General features: G+C 43.9%; 6 non-coding genes across 6 annotated transcripts; 2 read left to right on the forward strand and 4 right to left on the reverse strand.

Annotated features, from left to right (window-relative positions):
* Nucleotides 1-81: 81 nt before the first annotated feature.
* Nucleotides 82-154, reverse strand: trnak-cuu (transfer RNA lysine (anticodon CUU)). The gene has a single exon. It is a non-coding gene; the product is annotated as a tRNA-Lys (tRNA).
* A 10,596-nt stretch (nucleotides 155-10,750) lies between these two features.
* On the forward strand, nucleotides 10,751-10,822 carry trnaw-cca (transfer RNA tryptophan (anticodon CCA)). The gene has a single exon. It is a non-coding gene; the product is annotated as a tRNA-Trp (tRNA).
* Nucleotides 10,823-11,484: 662 nt separating this feature from the next.
* trnav-uac (transfer RNA valine (anticodon UAC)) lies at nucleotides 11,485-11,557 on the reverse strand. The gene has a single exon. It is a non-coding gene; the product is annotated as a tRNA-Val (tRNA).
* A 1,133-nt stretch (nucleotides 11,558-12,690) lies between these two features.
* On the forward strand, nucleotides 12,691-12,763 carry trnan-auu (transfer RNA asparagine (anticodon AUU)). The gene has a single exon. It is a non-coding gene; the product is annotated as a tRNA-Asn (tRNA).
* Nucleotides 12,764-23,392: 10,629 nt separating this feature from the next.
* Nucleotides 23,393-23,475, reverse strand: trnal-cag (transfer RNA leucine (anticodon CAG)). Its single transcript has one exon. It is a non-coding gene; the product is annotated as a tRNA-Leu (tRNA).
* A 78-nt stretch (nucleotides 23,476-23,553) lies between these two features.
* Nucleotides 23,554-23,626, reverse strand: trnak-cuu (transfer RNA lysine (anticodon CUU)). Its single transcript has one exon. It is a non-coding gene; the product is annotated as a tRNA-Lys (tRNA).
* Nucleotides 23,627-26,462: the final 2,836 nt, after the last annotated feature.

The following is a 26,462-nucleotide window of genomic DNA, read 5'->3' on the forward strand; positions in this document are numbered from 1 at the left end:
GACAGAATCGTCTCTTGCACTGACAGTCAAGCAAGCAGAGGGTTCACTTGCAAAAGCAGCGTCAAAGTTTAAAACAGAATTTGCCCAACGTGGAGCTCGAACCGACGACCACAAGATTAAGAGTCTTATGCTCCACCGACTGAGCTAGCCGGGCCCACTAAAATCTCTCCATTTGGTCTGTTATTGCAGTGAGGCAGCTGCTGGCTCCCCCCGAGGGGCTGAGTTTCGAATCGGAGAAGTAGACAGCTCAGAAGCAGGCCATTCGGGCCATCGCGCCCGTGCCTTGTCCTACAAACCATGTACCAGATTCTCCTGAATTCCAAGGTGTGGAACGAAAGCGAACAACAAAAGCCCTTACATTCGACCGTGGAGGTACAGGCAATTCTCTGAGAAACCGGTTTGTCTATTTCCCGGTGTTTGCCTGTCTCTCTGGCTGTGTTTATCTCTGTGCGTGTGGAGCTGCAGGCTGATTTTGAATTAATAAGTGCGTTTGTGTATGTTTCTTGCAATAAATAAATGAGGGAATCAGACGCTTCTCTCCCTGACACTGGGGAACTAGTGAGGCAGAATTCAGAGCAGGGTTCTGTTTATTGTGAAAAAGGGATCTCAATATGTATTATTCAGTCTCTTACCAGCGCGAAGTACAAGTGCGACCCAGACGTGATTTAAACACTGAGCTATCTCATCTGGAGTCAGTACGCGCTACCATTGCGCCACGAAGTGAGATAGTAGAGAGTTGGGTTTTACCTTAATGAACGTTTCTCATTTACTGTTTCATTTATTTCAGATTCCCAAATCCCCGCCCACTCCCACCGGGTGTCAGGCAGCCTCAGAAGCAGCCTTCACCTGTCCGCGGCAGCTTGTCTGCAGCAAACACAATGGCACACACCCGGCACCCAGAATCATCACATCACAGGAAAGGAACTGCTCAAAATGCAGAAGAGGACGGGCAGCATCTGAAAAAACGCGGAGACTTTCGGTGTGTGGAATTTGTTCAAGACTGCTCAGAAGACGGTGTTAAAATGTAAACTATGGATTTGTATAAATGGATGTCATGCTTCTTTATAAAGTGAGTGTTTATGTTCTGTGTGCCATTGAAAAATTTATTTTGATTATTTTTAAAATATGATATATCTTGTCATAAATATGTATGATTGCATCTGTGACATTTATAAATACATTTGGGTGTAACTGTGTGGTGGTTATCATTATATCTCTGTGTATCTGTGTTATGTATTTGTGTGCAATGACAAATAAGACATAGAAGACTGAAGCCGATGGTTTCATTCTTCCCGTCGTTTAGCAGCAGGAAATTACTCGGCCATGCAGGCGACTTTTTTGTCTTCATTCATGGGATGTGGGTGTCAATGGCAAGGTCAGCATTTATTGCCCATCCCAAATAGCTCTTGAGAAGTTGCTGGGGAGCCTCCTTCGTGAACTGCACCTTTCATTGACTGTGTTATTGACATTTTCTGGATTTGCACAAACTATTTCCGCTGGTTGCGAATTCTAGGACGAGGGGGCACAGTCCAAAAATTAAATCTGAGATAGATAGCTTTTTGCCAGCCGAAGGTATTAAGGGATATGGGCCAAAGGCAGGTATATGCAGTTGGATCACAGATCAGCCATGATCTTATCAAATGGCGGAGTGTGCTCGAGGGGCTGAATGACATACTCCTGTTCCTATGTTACATTTCCCCATGTTACATTTCCCCAAGTGTCTGTTTTCTCCATAGTTTTCACAGAGGAAAAAAAACCTGCCCCAACATAATGCTCCCGCCCATGATCGAAACGGGGACTTTCTGCATATCAGGACAAGTTGATAACCGCTATACTACGGAAACCTCTGTTCTGATTAATAGCCAGAAGTTAGAATGACTGCATTGATTCTCTTTCATAACTATTCAATTGATCGAAGTTGCACAAGTCACAAAAGAAAAATGTTCATTTCAAAGTTATTAAACTCCCAAATGTGACCTGCCTTGTTTGGACAGGGGTTGACCCAGACGTGACAGCCTCAACAAAGCATATTCTCAACATTTCCATTGGGAACAAGAGGAGGCCATTGAGCCCCTTGAACCTGTTCCGCCCTTCAATTCGATCATTGATGATCTGCACCTCAAATCTATTTACCCTCCTTTGCTCCCGATCCCTCGATACCCTCAGCCAACAAAACTCTATCGATCTCAGTCTTGAAAGCTTCAATTGCCCCCCAGCATCCACAGCCTTTTGGGGGACAGAGCTCCAGATTTCTATTGCCCTTTGTGTAAAAAAGTGCTTCCTGATTTCGAACCTGAGTTGCATGGTTCTAATTTTAAGCTTATGTCCCCCTCGTTCTTGATTCCCCAGAGGAAATTGATTCTCTCTCTCTCTCGATTCTATCGAATCATTTAAACATGTTAAACATCTCGCTCAGACCGCCCCTCAATCTTCTATACTCGAGGGAATACGCAGCCTGTCGTCATAATTTAACCTTTTTAGCCCCGGTAATATTCTGGTGAATCTGCTCTGCACCCCCTCAAAGGTCAATCTATCCTTCCTGAGGTGCAGTGTCCAAAACTGAACGCAGTTACTCCAGACGCAGGCTAACCAGAGCTTTATATAACTGCAACATACATTCCACTTCTTTATATTCCAGCCCCCTGAGATAAAGGTTAACACTCCGTTAGTCTTTTAAATTATTTTTGGACCCGTCCGTTAGCTTTTACTGATTTATGTAAATGAACCGTTAATTCTCTCTGCTTCTCCACAGTTCCGAGCTTCTTACCATTTGGAAAATACCCAGAGCATAGGTACAAAGTGGATTACCCCACATTGAACTCCATCTGCCATAGTTTTGCCCACTCACTTAATCTATCAATGTCCCTTTGTAACTTTCAACTTGCATTCCACACTACTTACTGCACCACCTAACTTAGTGTCATCAGCAAACTTGGGTATACGACTCTCTGTTCCTTCATCAAAGTCATTGATAAATATGGTGACAAGCTGAGACCCCAGTTACAGATCCCTGGGGGACACCACTAGTCGCATCCTGCCAATTGGAGTATGTACCCATTATCCCTACTCTCTGTCTCCTATCTGCGAACCAATTCTCTCCCCATGTCAATAATTTGACTCAAGTTTCATGCGCTTTCATTTTTGCGAACAGTCTCTTGTGTGGAATCTTATCAAATGCCTGTCGGAATTCTATATTAATAATATCATAGGAACATAGGAACATGGGAACATAGCCTTTGTGTACAGAAGTGTTTTCTAATCTCACTCCTGAAAGGTCTGGCCCCTCGTCCGAGAATCCCCAACCAGCGGAAATAGTTTCTCTCTATCCAGAAAATGTCAATGACACAGTCAATGAAAGGCGCAGTTCACGAAGACGGCTCACCAGCACCTTCTCAAGAGCAATTCGGGATGGGCAATAAATGCTGACCTTGCCATTGACACCCACATCCCATGATTGAAGACAAAAAATGTCGCCTGCATGGCCGAGTAATTTCCTGCTGCTAAACGACGGGAAGAATGAAACCATCGGCTTCAGTCCTTTGAACGAACTGTATACACTTGCCGTCGAGCTCAATCCCCACTTGGTCCTCTGCCCCGAATATCCACTGCATCAGAAAATCCTCCATAACATCGAATCTCAGCATGGAAACATCACAGAAGGAGGTCATTCGGCCCATCGTGCCTGTGCCAAATATTTGAAAGAGCGATTCAATTGGACCCGCTCCCCTTCCCTGTCCCCATAGCACTGCAATACTTTCCCCTTCAATTGTTGATCCAGCTCCCCTTTGAATGTTATTATTGAATCTGTTTCCACCGCCCTTTCAGGCAGTGCATTCCAGATCATGGCAACTCGCTGCCTAAAAACATTCTCCTCATCTCACCTATGTTGCCAATAACCTTAAATCTGTGTCCTCTGGTTAGCATCCTTTCTGGCACTGGAAATAGTTTCTCCTGATTTATTCTATCAAAACCGTTCATGATTTTGAACACCTCTGTTAAATCTCCCCTCAACCGTCTCTGCTCTCAGGAGAACAACCCCAGCTTCTCCAGTCTCTCCACCTCACTGAAGTCCCTCATTCCTGGCACCATTCTAGTAAATCACCTCTGCACCTTCTCCAAGGCCTTGACATCCTTCCTAAAGTGTGGTGGGCAGAATTGTGTGGTGGCCAGCTGGGGCCGAACCAGTGATTTATGAAGGTTCAGCAGACGTTCCTTGCATGAGTACTCTATGCCTCTATTAATAAAGTCAACGATTCCGGATATTTTTTTATCAGTCAGGATGGCCGAGCGGACTAAGGCGCTGCGTTCAGGTCGTAGTTTCCTTTGGAGGCGTGGGTTCGAACCCCACTTCTAATATCGGTTATTTTGACTAATATTTTATTTGTTGCTTGAGCTGCAGTTGATTTTTCGGCCCAGTTGATTTGCTCTTCCCGCAATTACCAACCCGGTCTCCATCCACGGCATGTTTTGACGCCCACCGGTTCATCCCTAAGCCATTGGAAGTAAATGCCTTTCATGACTGCTGCTTACAAATGTATTTACATGTATCTGTATTATTTATTCATTTATTGGGGTGTATATGATGTCAATGTATTTTCTGGATGTTTATTTCTCTATGTCTTATTTTTTATTACACACAAATACATAATACAGATACACAGAGATATAATGATAACCACCACACAGTTACACCCAAATGTATTTATAAGTGTCACGGATGCAATCATATATATTTATAACAAGATATATCATATTGTAAAAATAATCAAAATAAATGTATAAATGGCACACATAACATAAACACTCACTTAATAAAGAAGCATGACATCCATTGTTTAAATTTTCACACCGTCCTGTTAGCAGTCCTGAACAAAGTCCACACAGCGAAAGTCTCAGCGTTTTTTCAGATGCTGCCCGTCCTGTTATGCATTTTGAGCAGTACCTTTCCTGTGATGTGATGATTCTGGGTGCCGGGTGTGTGTAATTGGATTTGCTGCAGTCATGCTGCCGCGGACAGGTGAAGGCAGCTCCTGAGGCTGCCTGAGACCCGGTGGGAGTGGGCGGGGATTTGGTAATCTGAAATAAATTCAACGGTGCATGAGAAGCTTTCATCAAGATCAACATCAAGGTCCCTGCCATTCGACCTCCAGGCGCAATAGCGGCGCGTCTGATTCAAGGTTGCGTGTTCAAATCACATCGGGGTCACGCTTGTTCTTAACGTTGGTCGGAGTCTGAATAATTCCGGAATTCTTATTGCATTCCCTTTTTCACAATAAACAGAACCCTGCTCTGAATTCTGCCTCACTACTTCCCCAGTGTCAGGGAGAGAAGCGTCTGATTCCCTCATTTATTTATTGCAAGAAACACACACAAACACACTTATTAATTCAAAATCAGCCTGCAGCTCCACACGCACAGAAATGAACACAGCCAGAGAGACAGGCAAACACCGGGAAATAGACAAACCGGTTTCTCAGAGAATTGACTGTACCTCCACGGTCGAATGTAAGGTAATTTGTTGTTCGCTTTCGGTCCACACCTTGGAATTCAGGAGAATCTGGTGCATGGTTTGTCGGACAAGGCACGGGCGCGCTGGCCCGAATGGCCAGCTTCTGAGCTGTGTCCTTCTCCGATTCTGAACTCAGCCCCTCGCGGGGAGCCAGCAGCTGCCTCGCTGCAATAACAAACCAAATTAAGCTTTTTCAGCTCGACCCGGCCAGTTCAGTCGGTAAACGATGAGACTTTTAATCTCAGATTCGTGGGTTCGAGCCCCACGTTGTGCGAATTCTGTTTTAAACTTTCACGCTGCTTTCGCGAGTGAACCCTCCGCTTGCTTGACTGTCAGTGCAAGAGACGATTCTGTCAGTGCCGCCTCGTGTGCAATGGTCAAAACTTTAAAAGGAGCAGTAGGTTGTTTGGGGTTCAGATACACAAACCTCTCTGATGAGCCTGAGATTTTGTCAGAGGTTGCTGCCTCACCTGCATCTCTTGCTCTCTGACGAGGCACTTGCTCCAGTTACAATTTACAAACGAGGTGAGTTGGTGATCGGGTGCAGGAGAGCTGAGGAGAATTATTTTTACCCAGAGGGTGGCAGGAGTCTGGAACTGACTGCCTGAAAGGGTGCTGGAGGTAGAATCCCTCGTTACATTTAAATAATACTTGGATATGCACCTGAATTGGCGTAACCAAAAAGGCTCCGGACCGAGCGCTGGAAAGTAGGATTCGGCTGACTGGCGCATTTTCGGCCGGCGCGGACATAATGGGCCGAATGGCCTCCTTCTGTGTTGAACATTTGCTGTGATTCTCCAAAATTGGCACTTGTTTTTTGTAACAGCAAGTCCTCTGATCAGGAATCGAACCAAGGCTATAACAGTGAGAATGCCGAATCCTAACCACGACACCACCAGAAAACACATGTCAGGTTTCTGAATATATCTGGGAGTGTTTGTATGAGGTTCAAATAATATTTCTGGTTTTGTGACTCTTTTCGTTGCAAATGTATTTACATATACCTGTATTATTTATTTATTTATTGGGGTGTATATATACTAAAGCTACTTTTGGCGCTGATAAGAGTCTGTATAATTCCGCAATTCATGCTTTAGTTGCGTTTTCACTGGTTCCCCAGTGTCGGGGAGGGAAGTGTCTGATGCGCTCTTTTATTTAATGTTACCAACAGAAGACAAACACTCGTATTCGTTCAAAATCAACCTGCAGGTGGACACAAGAGTGGAACATAACACTCTTAATCTCAGAATCGTGGATTCGAGCTCCCCGTTGGGCGAATTCGCTTTTAAACTTTTTATGTTGCTTTCAGGGGCGAACCCCAGCTCTGACTCCACCCCCGACCTCCCGTGCAGTGTCACCGCGCACATTGTGGCCGCGCCCGGGCTGATTTCTCTCTCTCACCCGGGACCGCTGAGTCTGCTGTACCGTGATCACCAACTCATCCAGTTTGTGAATTTAAACCGGAACAGGTGTCTCGCAAAGGGCAAGAGAAGTGGGGAAGGCTGAAACCTCTGACAAAATCTCATTCCCATTAGAGATTTGTGTATCTGAACCCCAAACACTTTCTTCACCTTTTAAAAGTTTTGACATTCACTGCACAGGACGCAGCACCAAGAGGCTCGTCTCTTACACTCACAGTGATGCGTCGGACCGTTTTCACTCGTAAAACAGCTATTGTCATATTGTGATATTGTCTTAGACTCCCTCACCAGCGGAAAGGGTTTGTCTATCTACCTTTCAAAATCATAAAAAGCCTTCTATATTCCAGGGGATACAAGTATGTAACCGCTCCTCATAATTTAACCCTTCGTGCTCTGCTAACATTCTGGTGAATCTGAGCTGCGCTCCTTCCAAGGCCAATGTACCCTTTTAGAGTAAAAGGGAATAAAACTTGAAATGAGCGTCACTGAGGATCAGTTTTCTCTCACTCAAAGTTATCTGTTTCGTGAATTAAAAGATGCAGCTTTTCAAGAATAAGGGAGCAGCCACTGTCGCCCTTTTTGGCACGAGAAAAAATCTCCTCCGTGGATGTTTATGGAGAGCAAGTTTCAAAACAATGTTTACACTCGGGAGCTTTTCGCATGTGAAGCAAACGCGATAACCACGACACTACGGAAAGCGCTGCTATCTCATTAAAAACAATGGGGAACTGACTTAGTCTCCTGTCTCTGTTCTGATTTGGAATGCGTTGCTTCTCCGTCCAGCAAAACTTAATATGTTACAACACAGAAGGAGATCATTCGGCCCATCGTGCCTGTGCTAGTTCTTTGAAAGAGCTATCCAAGATGTCTCACCACCATAAGCTTTTTCCTCGTAAGCCCTGCAAATTGTTTTCCTTTTCAAGTATTTATCCAATCCCGTTTTGAAAATTACTATTGAATCTGCTTCCACCGGTCTTTCAGGCAGCGCATTCCAGATCATAACAACTCGCTGTGTAAATTATGTTCTCCCATGTCGCCACAGGCTCTTTTGCCAATTACCTTAAATCTGTGTCCTCTGGTTACCGACCCTTCTGCAACTGAAAACAGTTTCTCCTTATTTGCTCTGTCAAAACCTTTCATTATTTTGAACAACTCTTTCAAATCTCCCCTTAATCTTCTGCGCTTTCAGGGGATAATCCCAGATTCTCCAGTCTCACCACATAACTAAAGTGCCTCATCCCTGTTACCATTCTAGTAAATCTCCTCTGCACCCTCTACAAGGCCTTGACATCTTTCCTAAAGTGCGGTGCTCAGAATTGAATACAATGCTCCAGCTGCAGTCTAACCAGTGTTTTATAAACGTTGAGCATAACTGTGCTGCTTTTGTACTCTATGCCTCTATTATTAAAGTCCATTTCACCAGGCTGTCTATGTCCTCCTGAAGTCTGATACGATCCACCACATTGTTTACTACATTCCCGAGATACCTGTCATCTGCAATCTTTCAAATTATACCCTGTATACTCATGTCCAGGTCATTAATGTATGTATCAAAAATGAAAACGTTTTGCAGTGTGACTTATGTGATTTTAAACCTAATTTATACAACATCTTCTCATAATTTAACTTATTGCACCCTGATAACAATCTGGTGAATTTTTGCTGCCATCCTTCCAAGGCCAATATATCCTTTCAGATTAAAAGGGTATAAACTTGAAATAAGCCTTACTGTGGATCAGTTTTCGCTCATTCAAAGTTATCTGTTGAGTGAAATAAAAGAAAGCGCTTTTAAAGAATAAGGAAGCATCCACTATCGCCCATTTTGACAAGTCTATTTTGTGGCACTTTATCAACCGTCTTTTGAAAGGCCATTCACACAACATCAACCACATTGCCCTCATCAGCCCTCTCTGTCAATTCATCACGAAACTCAATCACGATTTGCCTTTAATAAATCCAAAGTGGCTTTCCTGTCCAAATGACTATTAATTTTGTCCCAGATTATCATTTCTAAAACCTTCCCACCATCGTGGTAAAACTGACTGGCCTCTCGTTGTTGGGTTTATCCTTACACCCTTTTTTGAACAAGGCTGTGACATCTGCAATTCTCCAGTTCTGTGGCAGCAAACCCTGTATCTAAGGAGGATTGAAAGATTATGGCCAGGACCTCTGCAATTTACACCCTTACTTCCCTCAGCAACCTAGCATGCATCCCATTCGGACCAGGTGACTTATCTACTTTAAGCACAGCCAGCCTTTCTACGATCTCCTCTTTATCAATTTTCACCCCATCCAGTATCTCAACTACCTCCCCATTTACTGTGATTTACTGTGATTAGGCAGCATTTTCTACCTCGGTAAAGACAGATGCTAAATACTCATTTAGAACCTCAGCCATGCCCTATGCCTTCATGTGTTGATCTCCTTTTTGGTCCCTAATCGTTCTTACCCCTCCTCTCAATACCAGTTTGCTATTTATATGCCTATAGACGACTTATAATGACTTGATGAAGGGATCGAGTGTAATGTTTCCAAGTTTGTTGAAGATACAAATCTAGGTGGGAAAGTAAGCTGTGAAGAGGACACAAAGAGTCTACAAAGGGATACAGACAGGTTAAGCGTGTGGGCAAGAATGTGGCAGATGGAGTATAATGTGGGGAAATGTAAGGTTATTCACTTTGGTAGGAAGAACAGAGAACTGAATATTTTTGAAATGGTGAGAAACTATGAAATGTTGATGTCCAGAGAAACTTGAGTGCCTGGACACCTGAACTCCAGGTTGTGCTAACCTAGTATAATCATCCAAAATCTGATGACGGAGAAAGTCTAAAAAAAACTAAGACAATAAACAACCCTTGGTGGTTTCTGAGAGTCAGCAAAGTGGGATGGTTTACGACCATGAGTTAAGATCAGCGGTGCTTACGTACAGAACAATGCAGCCGAATCGTATAAAGATAGGGCATGCTCCCTTCTCAAATGTTAGAGCTCTCAATAGGGGATAGTCAGAAGTCCATTTCCACAGGCAGTCCGCAAAGTTCAGGTCTGATCTACCTGGATTCGCAGACAGTCCAGGTTGTGTTGATTGCTTGTCATGAATGTAATCTGTAGACAGTTGTATTATAATAATAATACTGTTGAATGTAATGTTGAAGACACCTGTCGTGCAACTCTGTTGTAATCAGTCTATTAAAATTGCTATTTTGTAACCAATCGGGCTAATTTCAAGCGGAAGTTATTGTTGATGGATTAACAACCCATAGTTGCGACAGTAACGGGAGAAATCCGCAAACAAACATTCACTTTAAATAGAAGCATCACACCCATAATTTATATTTTCACACGTTCATTTTTGCAGTTCTCACCAAAGTCCAAACATCGAAAGTCCAAGTGTTTTTCAGAAGATTCCCATCCTGTTATGTATTTTGAGCAGTTTCCTACATGTATAAACATCACACCCATAGTTTATATTTTCACACGTTCTTTTTTGCAGTTCTAATCGAAGTCTAAACACGGAAAGTCTAAATGTTTTTCAGAAGATCCCCTCCTGTTATGTACCTTGAGCAGTTTCCCACATCCATTTCCTGTGATGTGATAATTCTGGGTGCAGGATGAATGGAATTGGATTTGCTGCAGTCCGCTGACAGCAGGCGATGGAAGCGAGCGCCATGCTGCCGCTGACAGGTGACGGCGACTTCTGATGCTGCCTGACATCCGGTGGGAGTGGGCGGGGATTTGAAAGGCAACCCATTCCACCAATCTCGGAGCTCTAAAGCGGTGCTTGACAAACATTGATAGAAACAAACACGCAGTGTAGCATCCAGGCCTCTTGGCGCAACGGTAGCGCGTCTGACTCCAGATCAGAAGGTTGCGTGTTCAAATCACGTCGGGGTCGCAGTTTTTTTCCCTGAGAGCCGGTTTGAACAATTCTGCAATTCAAGTTTTCTTTGCGTCTTCACAATGAACAGAATCCTGCTCCGAAGTCTGCCTCTGGCCGGGAGGGAAGCACCTGATGACCTCATTTATTTAATGCAAATAACAGAAGACAAACACACATCTTCGTTCAAAAACCACCCTGCAGGTGGACACATAGTGAGATAAACACAGGGCAGAGATGCAGACAGTATCCGGAAACATCGGGAAATAGACAAGAGAAATAGATTGAGCGCTTTGTTATCAGAAAATTGTCTGAACCTCCACGGTCAATGAAAGGGATTTTGTTGGCCGGTTTCCCATTGCACCGGAGAATTCGGGAGAACTTGGTGGATGGTTGGTTCGTATTCCCTTGTCCCCCACCATTGGAAAAGGTTTGTCCATCCCACCCGACTAACTCCTTTCAAAAGCCACTATTTCCAAAGCCAATATATCCTTCCAGATGAGAAGGGAATAAAACTTGAAAAGAGCGTCACTGTGGATCAGTTTTCTCTCACTCAAAATTATCTGTTTAATGAAGTAAAATATGCAGGTGACAAAGAATACGGCAACAGCCACTGTCTCCCTTTTTGGCAGGAGAAGAAAATCGATCTGTCTGTTTGTGGAGACCAAGTTCCAACATAATGCTTCCGCCCGGGATCGAACTGGGGACCTTTCGCGTGTAAAGCGAACGTGATAACCGCTACACTACGGAAACCGATGGCATAGTATGTAACACAATGGGTAGCTGAATGGTGTGCTCTCTCTGCTCGGACTTGGAATGTGTTCTTTCCATTGCAGCTGGAGACACAGACAGTGGCTGCTCCCCCTTAACTTTAAAAACTCTCAGGGTAGTGGGTTTGAGCCCCACGTTGGGCGAGTACCGTTTTAAACTTTTATGCTGCTTCCACCCGCACCCCTCCGTCTCACCGCACACGATGGGGCCACGCCCGGGCTGAATCTCTCCATTTCGGTTTCCGCCCCTGTCGCAGCATGAAATGGTCCTTATCAAAGTCACAATTGATACCCTATGTGACTCCAACCATGATAAACTATCCCTCCTCATCCTTCTCAAATACAATATCTCACCGTGCTGTTTTGCTGTTAGACTAGTTTCCTCTCTCTGCTCTTATTTGGAATGTGTTGCTTTTCCATCTGACAACACTTAGTATCATGGTATTATGTTAGTCCACAAGAGGAGATCATTCGGCCCATCGTGCCTGTGCCGGGTCAAACACACGTATTCGTTCAAAATAAGTTCAGAGACAGATTGAGCGTTTTTTTTATCAGAAAAATGCCTGAACCCCCACAGTCCACAGCTTTCCTCCTCGCTATCAACCACACGACCTACTTTTATGTCAACCGCAAATTTCTCAATCATGCCCCCTACGCTTAACTCCAAATCGTTAATGTACACCACAAAAAGCAAAGGACCAAGTACCGAGCCCTGCGACACCCCACTGGAAACAGCCTTCCAGCCGCAAAAACACCCGTTGACCATTACCCTTTGCTTTCTACCACTCAGCTAATTTTGGATCCAATAAGCCACATTCCCTTGGATCCCATGGGCCTTTACTTTTTCGACCAATCTGCCATGTGGGAATTTTTCAAAAGCCTTGCTACAATCCATGTAGACTACATCAATTGCGCTACCTCATCGATCCTCCTTGTCATCTCCTCGAAAAATTCAATCAGGTGAGTTGGACACGACCTCCCCTCAACAAATCCATGCTGACTGCCCTTGATTGGTCCGTGCCTTTCGAAGTGACAGTTGATCCTGTCCCTCAGAATTGATTCCAATAATTTCTCCTGCTTGCTGCAATAACAGATAAGGCGGTTATTAGTGCTCAGGCCTGGCTAGCTCAGTTGGTAGAACATGAGACTATTAATCTCAGGATCGTGGGTTCAAGCCCTACATTTGGCGAGGACCATTTTTAACTTTCATGCTGCTATCACTGGCCAACAGTGCAGAAATAATGGAGAATAAAGCATGGTATCGGTAGTCAGAATGGCCGAGCGGTCTAAGGCGCTGCGTTCAGGTTGCAGTCTTTTCTGGAGGCGTGGGTTCGAATTCCACTTCTAACATTGCTGATTTTTACCAAGACCTGGAAATATTTTATTTGTGGATTGGGCTGCAGCTGATTTTTCTGCCAAGTTGATTTGCTCCACCCACAAAAGCAACTGGCTTTGTCATGCATATGTGATTTGAGAAGTTTTGAATGGTGAAATGTTTGACATATTAATGACCGGGACAAAGAAATAGAACAGCAGTGGGAAACATTTAAAACGATGATCGATAGAGTCCAGGAGAAATATATCCCACGAAAAAGCAAGAAAAAACTAGCCAGAAATGATACAACAGGGATGAATAAAGAAATAAGGACAAAATTGAAACTAAAGAAAAAGGCACACACGAGACAATAAAGGAGAGAGGGGAATGTGAAAAGACTGGGAAAGAAGTCGAAAGAACTATTGGAAAGGCAAAAAGGAATATCAAATAAGCGAAGTATTCTGGACACATCAACAGCCAAAGAAAATTTAGGATTGGAATAGGGCCACTAAGGGATACACACGACAAACTCACAGGCAATGACAGCGAAATGGCAGAAATATTAAATAATCACTTTGCTTCAGTATTTAACAGGGAGACTAATATTGTGGGCATGACAGGAGAAGAAGAGATTAAAAAATATATAAAGACATTTAAGATCGAAAGGGGGGAGATAATTCATAAACTAATCAAAGCTAGAGAGGAAATTTCCTGTTAGGAGCCGAACCAGAGTTTCAAACCGCTCAGCCACGCTAATTTCCGTATTACTGTTCAGGAGCACAGTACACAGGGACACGATTACTGCGCTCCATTTAGGGAGGCTAAGTGACAGGTGGAAATTGACCTATTAATAGAATCATAGAATAGGACAGCGCCATTCGGATGCCATTCGGCCCATCGTGCCTGTGCCAGCTCTCTGAAAGAGCTTTCCAGTTCGTCCCACTCGCCTGCTGTTTCCCCATAGCCCAGAAAATGTTTCCATCCAAGCGTTTATCCAATTCCCTTTTGAAAACTGTGAGTTAAGAAAAACAATATTGAAAGGGGTGCTGGGGCCTCTGCAGTGTCGATGTAGAGTGTGTGATGATTGAAGTTATCAAGATGGTTGCTTTACACATGGTATGTTGTGCAATCATCCTGAAATATCTTCAATATCCAATACAAATTGAATTGCAAATCTGACGGACAAACACTGGAAAACAAGTCACGAGTGAACGCAAATCATCTGGGACCCGTTTTCAGCCTCACGGCACTTTAAATAAAGTGAAATAACTTTGCATTGAAAAGATTTGGAACTTGCATCTGTGCCTTTATCTGTTCCATTTCTTAAAGTTGCTGGCGTCTGATGATGAACACGCCTCTGCTCCCTCCATTGAACAAGAAAGGAGGTGTTTGACGTTGACGGGACCTGTTGGTTCTGAGCTCATTCTTCACATTGAGTGGGATCGCGTCCTTCAACTTTAGCCCAGCGGTGAACTTCGCAGCAAACAAGTTCGACACCGTCTCACCGCGGACGCTGACTGCCATGTTTATTGTAAACAATTTTACAACACCAAGTTATAGTCCAGCAATTTTATTTTAAATTCACAAGCTTTCGGAGGCTTCCTCCTTCCTCAGGTGAACGTTTGTTGGAAATGAAAACGTTTCCAACAAACGTTCACCTGAGGAAGGAGGAAGCCTCCGAAAGCTTGTGAATTTAAAATGAAATTGCTGGACTATAACTTGGTGTTGTAAAATTGTTTACAATTGTCAACCCCAGTCCATCACCGGCATCTCCACATCATGCCATGTTTATTGTTATTTCTTTCAGACCTAAATAAATAGTGACCGTGATTTTAAATTTGCACTCAATGATTTTTAGGTCGTCTCCTTTCAGTGTTTCAAAGGCGACCCCTAATTTATGATAGTCCGGCCATTTCACCAGCCGTGTTGAAAACAAAACATGTCTCTGCTTTTCGCGGCTTTTTTCGAAAGGCAAAAAATATATTTCCCGTGACCTCTGAAGGATAGGCAAGTACATTTCAGAAAGCTGAAGCAAGTTCACCGAGCTTAAATCGTCTGACCACGTTAAAGGCGATATATACAGATATATATATATATATATATACAAGTAGTTGCTGTCTGTTTCTGTGGTTGTCTTTTTTCTGTGTGTGTCCATCTGCAGGTCGATTTTGAATCAATACCAGTATTCGTGTCAGTTTGTTGCATGAAATAATGAGGGTATCAGGCGCTCCCCTCCCTCCCACTGGGTAGGTACTGAGTCAGGGTTTAGACCAAACTTCTGTTTTGTTTTGTGTGAAAAAGCAATTGAAACCTTCATTCGGGAATTATCCAGTCTCATGTGAGTGGTGAAAGAAACAGTGACCCCGATGTGATGTGAACACACAAACTTTTGATCTGGAGTCAGACCTTTGCGCCACGCACTCTGAAGACAGGATCCTGGATGTTATTATATTTTTTGAATGTTTCTCAAACACCGTTTCATCTATTGGTTAAATAGATAGGGCTTATCAAATCTCCGCCAGATCCCACCGGGTGTGAGACAGTATTGGAAGCAGCCTTCACCCCCAATATCACGCTGGCATTCATCGCCTGCTCCCAGCGGACTGCATGAACAGGGCTGGGAGATATGGACTTTGTTCACATCATTCATCAATGTGAATCGTTAAATATTTAATCATTTTTAATGGGGACAAGGTTTACAAAATGCTCCCGCCCAGTTTCGAACTGGGGACCTTTCGCCTGCTCGGCAAACGTGATAACCACTATACTACGGAAAACTGATGCTTCAAGCTCTGTGATATGGATATAACCCCTCAGCCAAACTAATTTCCGTATTACTGTCCAGGAGCTCATTTCACAGGGATACATTTACTGCGCTGTATTTCGGAAGGCTGCAGAGAAGGATCGGTGGTGATGGTCAGGCAGGGAATCCCAGAGCATCGCGCCCACACAAACATTTCACTGTTTTTTTCATGTACCTGTTATCCGACCGCAGTTTAAACTATTGCGAATGGCATGCTCAGATGATATTGTTCATTGAGTGTTTTCTTGCTCGAAACATCAGCCTTTACGGTTAACAGCCGAACGCGCTAACCGATTGCGCCACAGAGACCAACCGGTGTTGTTTCTTGCAATATACACGAAAGCAGCGTGTCACCTGGCCAAAGTTTCATGTTGCAGCCACAGAAATGTCGTTGTCCATTATCAGTGTTACTTTTCCAGAAATAAAGGAAGGAACATTGTTTGTGGAAACATGGAAACGGTCTGATCTCGCTCACAGCATCGATATCACCGCCAACCAGCTCTCCTGCAACCGGCGCGCTAATCGCTGCTTTGTCTGTTACTTATTAGCACTGCGGGAGAGCATTCGTCACACGGATTGCAGCGGTTCAACAAGGCGGCTCACCACCACCTTCTCAAGGGTAATTAGGGATGGGCAATAAATACCGGCCTCGCCAGCGACACCCACATCCCATTCACGAATTAAAAAAAATATTAATTTCAGATTCTGCATCAGTTTGAGGTGCTGTATTGGATTAAGCTGTTGTATTTGTTTGAGGTACTTTATTGCTTTGAGATACTGTATTAGATTGAGATGCTGTATTAGTTTGAGGTATTAATTTATGTTTCAGGTTCTGTATCGGTTTGAGGTACTGTATTAGTTTAAGGTGTTGTATTTGATTGAGGTACTGTATTAGTTTGAGGTTCTTTATTAGTTTGAGATGATGTATTAGCTTGAGGTATTATATTAGTTTCAGATTCTCTATCCGTTTCAGGTATTGTATTAGCTTGAGGTACCGTATTAGTTTGAGGTACTGTTTTAATTTGAGAAGCTCTATCAGTTTGAGGTGTTATATTAGTTTGGGGTATCTGTATTGTAAGGAAAGAGTTAGTCTTTATATTGAATTAATATTAACCTTTACCATTTGCCTCTTTAGTAAGGAAGTATAAATCTCTGTTGGGAGAATGAAACTACAATAATAAGACAGATTTGCTTCATTTTATATGCATGCATATGTTTAATATAGAGACGAGTAGATTCTGAAGTCCAGAAACTCTTGGATCGGAGCTGATATCATAATACTCATAAGTTTAATTATCCTTTTGATATAAACAATTCTCTGACAATCATAACAAGGCCTTTAAATCATTCAGAGCTGGTGTGTATGTGTGTCAGACAGCATTGTGTGCTATTCATCTTACCAGCTTCACAGGGAAGCAGGAGAGGTGTGAGATATGTATGATTGCAACGTATCATTCCAAGCTGACGCAGCGGGAAAGGGCTGCACTGGTGAGAGATAAACACCATTCTGCTCTCTGGTCAATGGGCAAGGCCATATGTTTTAACTAACAAGTTCAAAAGTGATATTTATAATTAATGCCTAAAGCAGAACACCTGGCTGTGCGGAAGGAGCCTGCTTGCACCACAAGGCGACATCTTGTGGAGGAGTGTAGTTCGGTGATGAGGGAAGTGATACTCTGATAACATGGAAAATTCTGGAAACCCTCATCAGGTCAGGCAGAATCTGTGGAGAGAGCAACAGAGTTAATGTTTCAGGTCAATGACCTTTCATCAGAACCACGTTGGGCAGTTGTGTTTGGTAATAGTATGAAACATTGGAATTGTTTCACTCATGTGGGGTGATTTGGGTACTTTTCTGTCTTTGGAAGTTGAAGAGTAAAATAAGGGCTCGTCCGGGATTTGAACCCGGGACCTCTCATATGTTTGGATAGATAACCCCGAAGCGAGAATCATCCCCCTAGACCAACGAGCCCGTTGACAAAAACCAATGCATTCAAGAGCCAGCCGTCGTAAAACCCTTTTTGTTGGCTATCCTTGATAAGCAATTATGAGGACAGGTTGCAAAGACCAGACTTGCATTCCCTTGAGTGCAGAATATTAAGGGGTGATCTAATTGAGGTGTTTGGATTATTAAAGGATTTGACATGGCAGATAGAGACTATTTCCTCTGGTGGGGAGAGTCCAGAACAAGGGGGCATAACCTTAAAATTAGAGCTGGGCCGTTCAGGGTTGATGTCAGGAAGCACTTCTTCACACAAAGGGGAGTGGAATTCTGGAACTCTCTCCCTCAAAAAGCAGTTGAGGCTGGGGGTCAATTGAAAATTTCAAAACTGAGATTGATAGATTTTGGGGCTAATTCGGGCGTTTAATGACTTTGACATTTTTTCCCTGTGACTTGGAGAGTTTCGATCGATGAAATATTCGTGAAAAGAGTCAGTGCAAAGAGAGTCAACAGTTCATGTTTTCCCGAGACACTTCCTTCAGAGCTAAGAACGAAAAGTTTCTCATTTCCATAGTGCAGCGGTTATCATGTTCACCAGTTACACGCAGAAAGTCCACGATTTAACCTCGGAGGGAAGCATGTTGTTGGGACTTGCTCCCCATAAACCTCCAGGGTCGAGTTTGTTCATGCATGAAAGGGGCGACAAACCTTTTTAAATTTAACAACGCCTACACCAGATTCCTGGTACAATAAGCACTAAACACTTTTAAGCAGACTCCTAAAATAAAGTATGTAAAACGGGAAGGGATAAAAGTTCATGACATACAAAACACAAAGATTTATTGACGTTTTAATTGTCACTTGGCAAACAAGTGAGCATTTCCTTCAGTGTGCAACAGAACGTATTAATGGCGATTAAAAAAACATTAAATGTCTCACAGACTTGAATTATTTTTGTGCAATGAACTATTCCCAACCACAAGGGAACACTGCATCAAACATATATATTTAAGTATATAATAAGTATATATATATATATAATCTATGCCATCAGTAGACCTCGTGGTGAAACGGTAGCGCGTCTGACTCTGGATTCTGAAGGCTGCGTATTTAAATCATGTCGAAATCATTACTTCTTATACCATTCATATCAGCCTGGATAATTTCGGAATCACTGCTTTTTAATAATAAACGAAACTTTGCTCACTAGTTCATTGTTCATTGCTTCCTGTCATTGATAATTAAAATGAAATATTAATCTAGCTAAGCCGGAGAACAAAATATTAAACAAGCGAAACAAATACTGAGCAAAATTATTTGCAATGTTTGGGGGGAAGTGCAGCTGAAAAGCAGAAGATCTGAATGGAATGATCAATGATTGAGCGGAATACATTGCTCGACTTTTACTCGATTGCCTTCTTGCACAGCACCTCACAAACCCGTGACCTCAACCACCTAGAAGGACAAAGGCAGCAAGTACATGGGAATAACACCACCTGCACGTTCCCCTCCAAGTCACACACCATCCCGACTTGGAAATATATCGGCCGTTCCTTCATCGCAGTTGGATCCTGGAACTCCCTACCTAACAACACTGAGGTTTCGGCAATTAGGTTTGGGCAATAAATTCTGGCCTTGCCAGCGACACCCACATCCCATGAACGAATAAAAAAAATCTCTGTGCTCCTCCAATTCTGGCCTCTTGCGCATCCCCGATTTAAATCGCTCCACCATTGGCGGCTGTGCCTTCAGCAACCTAAGCTCTGGAAATGCCTCCTTAAACCTCTCCGCCTCTCTCTCCTTTAACACATACCTTAAAACCTACCTCTTCGACTAAGCTTTTGGTCACCTGTCCCAATATCTCCTTATGTGGCTTCGGGTCAAATTTTGTTTAATAACGCTCCCGTGAAGCACCTTGTGACGTTTTACTACCTTAAAGGCGCTCGACAAATGCAGGCTGTGTCCTCTGGTTATCGACCCTCCTGCCAATGGAAACAGCTTCTCCCCATCCATTCTATCAAAATCCCCTCATAATTTTGTACACCTCTATTAAATCTCCCCTTAACCTTATTTTGCTCGAAGGAGAACAATCCCAGCTTCTCCAGTCTCTCCACATAACCCATCACTGGACACGATGCAAGGCGGAGGTTTGCAACCAGGTTTGCAAATTATTGCCAGTCGGGAGCTGGACAAATCGAAAGGAACCGAAATGACAAACAGCTTTGTGAATCTGTAGATACGCTTTGGGAAACGGAATGGGAGGCGAATAAAAGACTGACCAGACAGGCGGCCAAGACGCAGCTGAGTGGGCATGTCCCCATGGAACAGTTACTCTGATGTTGTGGATGAAATTAAGAGGTCTGAGCCATTTAAAGCGCTCCCAGTTACTGCAGATCAGGGATCAAAACCTGACATCAGCGTCAGGACGCTTAGAATACTTTTTCTTTATTTGTTCATGGGATGTGGGCGTCGCTGGCGAGGCCGGCATTTATTGCCCATCCCGAATTGCCCTTGAGAAGGTGGTGGTGAGCCGCCTTCTTGAACCGCTGCAGTCCGTGTGGTGAAGGTTCTCCCACAGTGCGACTAAGCAACAGACAAAGCACCGGTGGGAGCGCCGGTTGCAGGAGAGCTGGTTGGCGGTGATATCGATGCTGTGAGCGAGACCAGACCGTTCCCATGTTTCCACAAACAATGTCCCATCTTTTGTTTCTGGAAAAGTAACACTGATAGTTGTCAATTGCATTTCTGTGGCTGCAACTTGTAACTTTGGCTAGGTGACACGCTGCTTTAGTGTATCTTGCAAACACATGCATTGGGTGATCTCTGTGGCGCAATCGGTTAGCGCGTTCGGATGTTAATCAAAAGCTTTGGTGGTTTGAGGCCACCCATGGACGAAAGTTGCACCTTTCTCTTCCCACTTTCGGATTCATTGCCTCATTCTGATAGTCCTGAAGCCGGTGCCAGGTTTTAATTCCTGATCTGCAGTAACTGGGAGCACTTTGAATGACTCCGATCTCGTAATCTCATTTCAAGTTTTCGAATGTGTGATTTGGCGACAAGAAAACACTCTGTGAACAATGTCTTCTGAGCATGCCTGATTCGCTACAGTTCAAACTGCGGTCGGATATCAGGCACATGAAAAACAGTGAAATGTTTGTGTGGGCGCGATGCTCTGAGATTCCCTGCCTGACCATCGCTACCGATCCTTCTCTGCAGCCTTCCGAAATACAGCGCAGTGAATGTATCCCTGTGAAATCAGCTTGGCTGAGGCGTTATGTCCCGAACACGGGACTGCAAGCTTCAGGTTTCCGTCGTGTCGTGGTTATCACGTTCGCCTAACACGCGAAAGGTCCCCAGTTCGAAACCGGGTGGCAACCTTGTTCCCATTAAAAATGAGTAAATATTTAACGATTCACACTGCTGATGAAATGTGAACAAAGTCCATAACTTGCAGCCCGCTGAGAGCAGGCGATGAAAGACCCGTGATATTGGGGGTGAAGGCTGCTTCCAATACTGTCCCACACCCGGTGGGACCTGGCGGAAATTTGGTAAGTCCGATCTATTCAACCAAGGTGGGATAAATGAAACGGTGTTTGAGAAACATTCATACATACAATAACATCCTGGATCCTGTCTTCAGAGTGCGTCGCGCAAAGGTCTGACTCCAGATCAAAAGTCTGCGTGTTCACATCACATCGGGGTCACTGTTTCTTTCACCGCTCACATGAGACTGGATAATTCCCGAATGAATGTTTTAATTGCTTTTTCACAGAAAAGAAACAGGTGTTTGGCCTAAAACCTGACTCAGTACCGACCCAGTGGCAGGGAGGGGAGCGCCTGATACCCTCATTTATTTCATGCAACAAACTGACACGAACACTGGTATTGATTCAAAATCGACCTGCAGATGGACACACAGAAGAAAGACAACCACAGAAACAGACAGCAACTACTTGCATATATATCTGTATACATTGCCTTTAACGTGGTCAGACGATTTAAGTTCGGTGAACTTGCTTCAGCTTTCTGTAATGTACTTGTCCATCCTTCAGAGGCCAGGGGAAATATATTTTTTGCCTTTCGAAAAAAGACGCGAAAAGCAGAGACATGTTTTGTTTTCAACACGGCTGGTGAAATGGCCGGACTATCATAAATTAAGAGTCGCCTTTGAAACATTTGAAGGCGACTATCTAAAAATCACTTAGTGCAAATTTAAAATCACGGTCACTATTCATTTTGGTCTGAAAGAAATAACAATAAACATGTCAGTCAGTGCCCGCGGTGAGACGGTGATGAACTTGTTTGTTGTGAGGTTCACCGCTGGGCTAAAGCTGACGCCGTTTAAAAAACGCGAACCCACTCAATGTAAAGGATGAGCTCATAACCAACAGGTCCCGTCATCGTCAAACATCTCCTTTCTTGTTCAATAGAGGGAGCAGAGGCGTGCACATCTTCAGACGCCAGCAACTTTTACAAATGTAACAGGTGAAGGCACAGATGCAAGTTCCAAATATTTTCAATGCAAAGTTATTTCACTTTATTTAAAGTGCCGTGAGACTGAAAATGGGTCCCAGATGATTTGCGTTCACTCGTGACTTGTTTTCCAGTGTTTGTCCTTCAGGTTCGCAATTCAATTTGTATTGGATGTTGAAGATATTTCAGGATGATTGCACAACATACCATGTGTAAAGAAACATCTTGATAACTTCAATCATCACACACTCTACATCGACGCTGCAGAGGCCCCAGCACCCCTTTCAATATTGTTTTTCTTAACTCACAGTTTTCAAAGGGGAATTGGATAAACGATTGGATGGAAACTTTTTCAGGGCTGTGGGGAAACAGCAGGCGAGTGGGACGAACTGGACAGCTCTTTCAGAGAGCTGGCACAGGCACGATGGGACGAATGGTATCCGAATAGCGCTGTCTTATTCTATGATTCGATTAATAGATCAATTTCCGCCTTTCACTGAGCCTCCCTAAATGGAGCGCAGTAATCGTGTCCCTGTGAAATGAGCTCCTGAACAGTAATACGGAAATTAGCGTGGCTGAGCGGTTTGAAACTCTGGTTAGGCTCCGAACAGGAAATTTCCTCTCTGAGTTTGATTAGTTTATCAATTATCTCCCCGCTTTCCATCTTAAATGTCTTTACATATTTTTTGATCTCTTCTTCTACTGCCATGCCTACAATACCAGTCTCCCTGGTAAATACTGAAGCAAAGTGATTATTTAATATTTCTGCCATTTCGCTGTCATTGCCTGTGAGTTTGTCGTGTGTATCGCTAAGTGACCCAATTCCTATCCTAAATTTTCTTTGGCTGTTGTGTCTCGAATACTTTGCTTTTTTTTATATTCCTTTTTGCCTTTCCAATAGTTCTTTAGACTTCTTTCCCCGTCTTTTCACATTCAACTCTCTCCTTTATTGTCCAGTGTGTGCCTTTTTCTTTAGTTTCAATTTTACCCTGATTTCTTTATTCATCCCTGGTGTGTCATTTCTGGCTAGTTTGTTCTTGCTTTTCAGTGGGATATATTTCTCCTGGACTCTATTGATCACCGTTTTAAATGTTTCCCACTGCTGTTCTATTTCTTTGTCCAGGTCATTAATATGTCAAACATTTCACCGTTTGAAACTTCTCAAGTCACATTTCCATCACAAAGCCAGTTGCTTTTGTGGGAGGAGCAACTCAACTTGGTCGAAAAATCAGCTGCAGCCCAATCCACCAATATAATATTTTCACGTCTTAGTAAAAGTAAGCAATGTCAGAAGTGGGATTCGAACCCACGCCTCCAGAAGAGACTGCGACCTGAACGCAGCGCCTTAGACCGCTCGGCCATCCTGACTACCGGATGCATGCTCCATTCTGCATTATTTCTGCACTGTTGGTCAGTGAATTGAGCATCAAAGTTGAAAATCGCACTCGCCCAACGTGGGGCTCGAACCCACGACCCTGAGATGAAGAAGCTCATGCTCTACCGACTGAGCTAGCCGGGCAATGGTTACTTTAATCGCCTTGTCTGTTATTGCAGCAACCAGGAGAAAGACTCCATTTCAAATTATTGGAATAATTTCTGAGGGCTCGGATAAACTGTCACTTCGAAAGGCACGGACTCATCAAGGACAGTCAGCATGGATTTGTTCAGGGGAGGTCGTGTCTGACTAACCTGATTGAATTTTTCGAGGAGGTGACAAGGAGGATCGATGAGGGTAGAGCAATTGATGTCGTCTGCATGGATTTTAGCAAGGCTTTTGAAAAATTCCCAAATGGCAGATTGGTCGAAAAATTAAAGGCCCATGGGATCTAAGGGAATGTGGCTTGTTGGATCCAAAATTAGCTCAGTGGCAGAAAGCAAAGGGTAATGGTCGATGGGTGTTTTTGCGGCTGGAAGGCTGTTTCCAGTGGGGTGCCTGAGGGCTCGGTACTTGGTCCTTTGCTTTTTGTGGTCTACATTAACGATTTGGACTTAAACGTAGGGGGCATGATGAAGAAATTTGCGGGTGACACAAAAATAGGCCGTGTGGTTGATATTGAGGTGGAAAGCTGTAGACTGTCGGGGTTCAGGCAATTTTCTGATAACAAAGCACTCAATCTATTCCTGAACGAATTTTGAACGAAAATGTGCGTTTGACCCGGCACAGGCACGACGGGCCGAATGATCTCCTCTTGTGGACAAACATAATACGATGATACTAAGTGTTGTCAGACGGAAAAGCAACACATTCCAAATAAGAGCAGAGAGAGGAAACTAGACTAACAGCATAACAGCACGGTGAGATATTGTATTTGAGAAGGATGAGGAGGGATAGTTTATCATGGTTGTAGTCACATACGGTATCATTTGTGACTTTGATAAGGACCATTTCATGCTGCGACAGGGGCGGAAACCTAATTGGAGAGATTCAGCCCGGGCGCGGCCCCATCGTGAGCGGTGAGACAGAGGGGGGTGGGGGAAGTGTCAGAGCTGGGGCTCACCGGTGGAAGCAGCACAAAAGTTTAAAACGGTACTCGCCCAACGTGGGCTCAAACCCACCACCCTGAGAGTTTTTAAAGCAAAGGGGGAACAGCCACTGTCTGTATCTCTTGCTGCACTTGAAACAACACATTCCAACTGCGAGCAGAGAGAGAACACCATTCAGTTGCCCATTGTTTAGTGAAATATTATCCATTTCCGTAGTGTAGCGGTTATCACGTCTGCTTTGTACGCAAAAAGTCCCCAGTTCGATTCCGGGCAGGAACATTATGTTGGAACTTGGTCTCCATAAACATCCACATCGATTTTCTTCTCCTGCCAAAAAGGGAGACAGTGGCTGTTCCCTGATTCTTTGGAAGCTGCATCTTTTACTTCATTAAACAGTTTACTTTGAGTGAGAGAAAACTGATCCACAGTGACGCTCTTTTCAAGTTTTATTCCCTTTTAATCTGGAAGGATACATTTGCTTTGGACAGAGTGGCTTTTGAAATGAGTTGTCGGGTGGGATCGACAAACCTTTTCCGCTGGTGGGGTCAAGGGAACCAAACCAAACATCCACCAAGTTCTCCCGAATTATCCGGTTCAATGGGAAAGCGACCAACAAAAGCCCTTTCATTGACCGTGGAGGTTCAGACATTTTTCTGATAACAAAGCGCTCAATCTATTTCTCTTGTCTACTTCCCGATGTTTCCGGATACTGTCTGCATCTCTGCCCTGTGTTTATCTCACTCCGTGTCCACCTGCAGGGTGGTTTTTGAACGAAGACGTGTGTTTGTCTTCTGTTCGTGATAAAGTCAGTGCGGTTTGACGTGTTGTTACTCAAAGGTGCACTTGCCCTGCTGGTGAGCAGAGGCAAGTGCTCGAGCAAAACAGACGTTTTCGGGCAGATGCACAAAGCTTTCAGGTTGAAGAAAGGAACGGAGGTCTCCTGTGCCTCAGCGCCAACATGTTAAGCTGTAGGCTGTTTGTAAAGCAAAGAAAACGGCTTTGAGCTAATTTCTGCTTGCTCCAAAAGCACGTTCGCTGGTTCCAACCAGAATCCTAAGGATGACTTTTATCTGTTAATTGTATTGCAGTCCTCCGCTATACCAGCTGAACGATCGAAGGGAAGCAGCAAAGATTGCTCTCTTTGGTAAATGTTCACTGTGCGCCTTTTGACACTCCCGGACTCGTGGAGTCACATGTGCATGACCGAGACTGACTCGGTTCCTGCTCATAGCGCATCGTTGTGGGAGTGTGAGCTGTTACTTTCTCTGCACACCCGAGAGGCGAATGCAGCAGTGGATACCGTGTCTTATGACAAATCAGAAGATTGTCTGGCCAACTCCAACCTGACTGGATTGTTTTTGCAAACTGTCCATTACTTTATGACTTTTAATAGCTTGCAAATTGCCCTAATTGGAAGTGCTGCCTGGAAGTCTCCACCGTTCTTGCACTCTGAACAGAGCAGGAAATGCATTAGTTTTATTCACTTTGTAAATCCTGAGTTCAATCCAAAGAAAAGATACCAGGACCCGTGAAGCTTTTTTCCATGTCTCACCAAAATCAAAAACTTTTGCTGACTGCAGCACTCCAGAAGATTTACTGCCCCTTGATCTCGATTTATCGAAGCTCAGGATTCACGTGGGTTATGGATTTGCTGAAAACTGAAACCATTTTTGTTTCGGGACAATTTCCCAAGGTAAAAAAGTGAGTGGAAAATGCGGACATCGATCCCAGAACTTCTCGCATGCGAAGCGAGCACTCTACCATTTGAGCTAATTCCCCAGTTGCGGTGGTGACTTTGCCCTTCACAATAATCGCTTAACACTCGTCTCCAGGCAGTGCCACGAATTGCCCCCTCCCTGAATGCATTCAAT

This window comes from Heptranchias perlo, unplaced genomic scaffold (genome assembly GCF_035084215.1).
Source record: "Heptranchias perlo isolate sHepPer1 unplaced genomic scaffold, sHepPer1.hap1 HAP1_SCAFFOLD_47, whole genome shotgun sequence".
In the NCBI taxonomy this organism is placed as follows: Eukaryota; Metazoa; Chordata; class Chondrichthyes; order Hexanchiformes; family Hexanchidae; genus Heptranchias; species Heptranchias perlo.